Source organism: Myotis brandtii, unplaced genomic scaffold (assembly GCF_000412655.1).
Source record: "Myotis brandtii unplaced genomic scaffold, ASM41265v1 scaffold213, whole genome shotgun sequence".
Classification (NCBI taxonomy): Eukaryota; Metazoa; Chordata; class Mammalia; order Chiroptera; family Vespertilionidae; genus Myotis; species Myotis brandtii.
In genome coordinates, this window is record NW_005357962.1 from 1,737,899 (window position 1) to 1,744,136 (window position 6,238).

At 46.8% G+C, this 6,238-nt stretch overlaps 1 protein-coding gene across 4 annotated transcripts in view; it reads right to left on the bottom strand.

Moving 5' to 3' along the window:
* Positions 1-6,238, bottom strand: part of DPF3 (D4, zinc and double PHD fingers, family 3) — a 279,416-nt gene that overhangs the window by 108,058 nt on the left and 165,120 nt on the right. The window lies entirely within an intron of this gene.

Consider the following 6,238-nt stretch of genomic DNA (forward strand, 5'->3'; position numbering starts at 1 on the left):
GTCAGAGAAAGATAAATATCACATGATCTCACTCATATGTGGGATATAATGATCAACATAATTTGATGAACAAAAAATAGATCCAGAGACAAGGTAGCACTGAACAGATCGTCCAACCTCATAGAGAAGGTAGGGGAGAGGAAGGGTTAGAGATCAACCAAAGGACTTGTATGCATGTATATTAGCATAACCAATGGACACAGACACTGGGGCGGTGGGGGCATGCCCTCATGGGTGGGAGTAGGGGGGGGTCAATTGGGGGTAAAGGAGATATATGCAATACTTTAAACAATAAAAAAAAGAAAAAAAATACTCTGGTAGGAGCAATTTTCTGTGTGGACCCAAGTTTGTCAAAACTTACTTTCTTTAAGTAATTATCCTTTTGTTTCTAAATATGAAAATAGGTTTCTCCTTTCCCTGCCACACTGGAACCCTGCCCTGTTTGATGAAAACAAGTAACTTCCTGTTCATCTGACCAGAATTTGACATTAATGTGCTGTTCTTCATCACCCATTGTTATTTTTTAAGAAAAAAAAATGGATCTATTTTCATTACAGAACATTACTTATCATGGGGCTTAAAGACAAAAATTTCACTCTCTCTCTCTCTAACAGCTCTGTCGTTATAGAAGAGAATCTCATTTCCATTTTGCAGAGAATAAACTAAGCCTAGCCCTGGTTGGATGGCTCCGTTGGTTGGAGCATCATTCTGTACACCAAAAGGTTGCAGGTTCGAATCCCAGTCAGGGCACATACCTAAGTTGTGTGTTTGATCCCCGGTTGGGGTGCTCAAAGGAGGAAACCAATTAATGTTTCTCTCTCACATCAATATCTCTCTCTCCCTCTCTCCCTCTTTCTTTCTCCCTCTCCCTCCCCCTCTCCCTCTCTTTAAAATCAATAGAAAACATGTCCTAGAGTGAGGATTAAAAATAAATAAATAAATAAACAAACAAACAAACTGAAAACAGATTTGACTGCTCAATACCATACAGAAAACCCATGACCAAAGCAAGGTCAGCTTCATCGGCTCAGAGTTCCCATCTGTTTCTCAGCCCTGTGTCTGAAGTTCCCAAGGTGTACTGTGGCATACCCTTCCTGCAGGGAACCTGAGCACTTCATTGGTTTGAGGGAGGTGTGGGGAGGTTTATATCTCTAGGTATAAGGGAAAGATAAGAGATTGTGGCAGAGGACCCAGCCGCCAGAGTGGGAGTGGGATAAGGGGGAAGAGCATGGAGCTCACTGGGCTCCATGACAGGGACCCTGGGGTTCCTTTATGGACTCAGTGTGACCCAGGGTGAGTCACCCTCTCCTCAGGCGTGTTTTCCTAATTATAAACCAGAAATTCACTCACTCGTTCAACCAACAAACATTTGTCTAGTGCTGACTACATAGCAGGTGCTCTGCTAGACAAGCCAGAAAACGGCTACAGTCCTGGCTCCACATGGATTTTGAAAGTCTAGTGAAGGGAGGACAGATTTAAACAACATATATAACCATGTAATTGCAACTTCTATAAAGAACAGTGACAAGCACGTTCCAGCGGCTACTAGAGGGTGTTAGAAGGAAAGCTAACTAATCTGAGGGTCAGGTAGGACTTCCCTGGGGAAGTGACCTAAGCAAGTTGAGCTATAAAGAAAAGAAAGACTAGCGTTGGAATGAGATAGGGAGAAGGGAGAGAGGGAAGTACTCCAGGCAGCGGAACAGCATGAGCAAACTCCCTGAGGCAGGGAAACATGACTTGTCCAGGGAGCAGAAAAGAGGCCCATGTGACTGACCAGAATTCAGTGGCTCAGGAAGAGACTGGCATAAGATGAGGCTATCAAAGTGGTGGCCACCATGTTATAAAGGATAACAAACAGCATCCACTCTGTGGTGACGGTGCGACAATCACACAGCTATGAAAAGGCTTAAAAAGCAGCACCTACCACACCAACATCTGGTATCACCATCATTGTCCAAGTGGCCTCCTGGACAATGCCTTTGGCCTGCCCTCCAAGCAGGAAGCCCAGGAATTAAGTCACCAGTGACCTTCTCCCACTGCCTCCTTGTCAGAGAATTCCCTTCCAATCACAGGGGTCAGGATACTGCGAATTACCAAAGCCTCCCAAAGAACTCAAAACCAGTCTAGTCAATTCTTCTCTGGCTTCTCTGCTGGTTTACCCAGGAATTCATCAGCTGACAGCACTGAGGAGTCTCTGGGCCAACCTTAGCCATCTGACTGAGGAGCATCGTCCGCTGGACATGACCTCTGGCCTGAGCTAGGCGACGCTGGTGCAGGCCAGAGCAAGCCTCCTAGCCTCCCTGCATCTTAGCTTTTGAACGGAAAGTGGGAATATGAGCGAAAGCCAAGCAAGACAAGGACTAGTAAAATGCTCTGCAGCCTTCAGTAAAAAGATGTAGTTATTCCGACTGTTCTTACTGTTCATACAGCCATCTTGGAAACTTTCTGAGCCTTCAAGTCATTTAATCATTGTAAATTCTAAGTGCCTCGAATTTAAAGGTCATTGCCTCTAGCACCTAAGCACAATTCTGACTCCTCTCATTTTTTATTATGAAGATATTTATTATCTGTGACATGGATTCTAGGTTGGAAAGTGAAAGACTGGTGAAGACAGCTGAGCTAGCCTCCAGAAGTGCTACGCGGCCTCAATGTCCAGCAGTAAACTGACTTCTCCCCAGGCTCCATCCCTCCCTCTTCCCATCAGCTTCCTTCCCTGTGTCTCTAGAACCTCCTGTGTGTGAGCCAGGCCTCAGATGTGACAGCACCCGCCCTGTGTGTTTGCATTTCCTGCACCAAGACCCTGATACCAGAAGCCACTCTCCATAACTCGGGAGGAGGCAAGAGTTCCTAACAAACAAAGGCCATATTCAGGGTGAGGGAGGAAGAGGGGTATCCTGTATTGGGAGTGAAGGGCAGCGGTATCCAACTAGAGATGCAGCTGATCTCCCCGTCCAAGGACATTATCTGGGAAATGAACCCATTTCAAAATAACTTTCTCCCTGTTACTCTAAACCAGTGGTTCTCAACCTTCCTAATGCCGCGACCCTTTAATACAGTTCCTCATGTTGTGGTGACCCCCAATTTCATTGTTACAAATTGAACATAATTAAAGCATAATGATTAATCACAAAAACAATCTGTAATTATATATGTGTTTTCCGATGGTCTTAGGTGACCCCTGTGAAAGGGTCGTTCGACCCCCAAAGGGGTCGCGACCCACAGGTTGAGAACCACTGCTCTAAACAGTCTTTACAGTGATGATCACAATGATATGTGGTTGTGTTTTTTAGAGAAGAAATTCTTAAAGATTCCATTATCAGCCCTGGCCAGTGTGGCTCAGCAGATAGAATATTAGCTCACAGACCGCAGTTTCTCAGGTTCGATTCCCAGTCAAGGACATATACCTGGGTTGCAGGTTCGATCCCCAGGCGGGGGGCACACAAGGGAGACAACTAATCGATCTCTCCCCCTCCCCCCCCCACCCTTCAACTCTCTAAAAATCAATGAAAAAAGTATCTTCGGGTGAGGATTAACAAAAAAATTAAAAAGTAAATATTCCATTATCTCTGGTGTGGAACACTGTAGAAATCTCCTGACTTCCCTCCTTCCAATGTTGGCCCTATAGGCAGTCTCCCCTCCATGTGGGGGCCAGAGGGATCTTAATGAAACACAAATTCATCGCCCTGATTGAAATCCTCCATATGACTTCCTTTTTCATTTCTCATGAAATCAAGAGCCTCTTCTCCTATGTCCTGGGAGGCTAGAGTGGTCCGGCCCACTCACCCCTCCAATGCCATCCGAGGCCTTTGTCTCCCTGGCACTGTGCTCCCGCCACACAGGCCCTCTGTTCTTTCAACACCGGCTGAGATCTACCTGTGCCTTCACTCAAACTGTTCCTCTGCCCAGAAAGCTCTTGCCTAAAACCCTCATTTTGCTGGCTCCTTCCCATCCCTTAGGACTGAGGTTAAATGCCCATCTCCCTTATGACACTCCCTAAAATGTTTGTTCTCTTACAACTGCATCTTCATATTCTGTTCTTTTCATAGCATTGGTCCTGAAATGCAACTATTCTATTGGTTTACTTGCTTTCTGTCTGCATGTCACACCAGAATATAAGGTCTCTCATGGTGGTTTATCTCTTTCCCTGGAACCTAGCACAGTGCCTGCTCAGAGGAGGCACTCAATAAACTTTGGTTGAATGAATGAATGAATGAATGAATGAATGAAAAATACTAACAAAACTGTCCCTAAGCCGATAAAAACATGTACATTTACTTGGCTTATGGTCCTGGTTTCAGCTTCTAGCACAGTAGATGGTAGCCCAATGCTCTGTACACAGTCGGCATTTGGTTTACATTAGGGATGATGGTGATGATGATGAGTCCATGGTAACATCCCATAGGTTAGCCCAGTGCTGCCTGAGAACTCAAACCCACCGCCAGCTGTAAAGGGCAAGGGCCACAGACACTAGCAGCGGTTCTCAACCTGTGGGTCGCGACCAGTGAAAATACATCCTGCATATCAGATATTTACATTACGATTTATAACAGTAGCAAAATTACAGGTATGAAGTAGCAACAAAAATAATTTTATGGTTGGGGGTCACCACAACATGAGGAACTGTATTAAAGGGTCGCGGCATTAGGAAGGTTGAGAAACAAAAATATTTTATGGTTGGGGGTCACCACAACATGAGGAACTGTATTAAAGGGTCGCGGCATTAGGAAGGTTGAGAACCACTGCCCTAGAGCATCAAGGCTTCTGGGCAATGGTTCTGCCCCACTCACTGATTCAGGCACATTACACCAAATGAGCAAAAAATACTCGAATGGGCAATACAGATGTGACAGATGTTGACTTCAAAGATCTGAAAGTCCAAAAATGGAGGGTAATACATGAATAGCAAAAAACAAACAAACAAAAAGAAAAAAACAAACCAGTACTAGATACCCTAAATGCCAGAGGCAAGAAGAGACTGTCCAGCTGTGGGGAGATGACGAAAGGCTTCGTGGGGAAGGTGGCATTGGAGCCGAGCCTAAACGATGGGTGGGACTGGTGCACGTGGAGAAGGAAGAAAGGCACAGCGGATAAAGGACACAGCATGACCCCAGGCACAGAGGGAAGAAGGCCGAAGAACAGAGGGAGGACAAGCGTAGTGGGAAATAAGCCTGCAATCCAGGTTTGGAGCAGAGAGAAGAGGCCCCGGAAGGACACACTCGTCCTTCTGGATTTATTTTGTAGGAAACAAAAGTGTTTTCACTATTTTTCAGCAACGGGTGGCACAAGAGGAACTGTTTCGGGATGAAAGATCGGCTAAGAAAGCAGGCCGTGCTGGAGAGGGAAAGGACTGGGGATGGGACTCGGAGGGATCTGTCCACTCAGGCGCCACTCATTAAATATTTAGTGTGTGCCCGGCACTGTCTGGGTGTTGAGATATATTATGAGAAAGACAGACAAAGACTCCTGCTCTTGAGGAGTTGACATTCTTTTGGAGGAAAACAGAAAACAAACAAAGCACTAGACAGTCGTAAGAGCTGTGGGGGGAAGGAAAAGAAGAGCAGAATAGGAGAATGCGGGGAGTGCTGGGGAGGGGCGCAGGGCACAGGACGTGGTATTCCATACAGGGGTCAGGGGTCAGTGATCAGGCTACATGCACCTCAGAAAAAAGGGGAGATGGAAGCAAACACTTGAGGAAGGTGAGGGAGAGAGACAACAGCTGGGGAAAGGACTCTCCAGCAGAGGAAACACCAGAGCGAAGCCAGAGGTAGGGTGTGCCCAGGGTGCTCCTTAGCAGCACAAAGAGGCCAGGCGCCTGGAGCAGAGTGAGAAAGGGAATGGGGAAGAGAGAGGTAGAGGACCTTGATGCTCTGGGAGAACAGGAGCCCTTGAAGGGCCTGGAGCACAGGAATGACAGGATCCGACTTACATGTTAAAATCAGCAGGGGGACCATTTAGAAAGGAGTCATAGCAGGTCAGATAGGAGATGGGAGCCCAGGGGAGTAGCAGTGGATGTGGCGGGAAGGGGCTATGCCCTGGGTCTATGTTGCGGGCACAGTCACGGGATTCCTGATGAATTGGAGGTTGCCTGGAGGGTGACTCCTACACTGGCCTTGAGGGAAACGTGGGAGGTGCTGAGGAAGAACTGAGGGAACTATAGCTGGGGAAGGAGTGTGAGGCGGGGCCGGGTGAGGCAGGGACTCACTTGGCACCAGCCAATGCAGACAACACTGAATTTTTG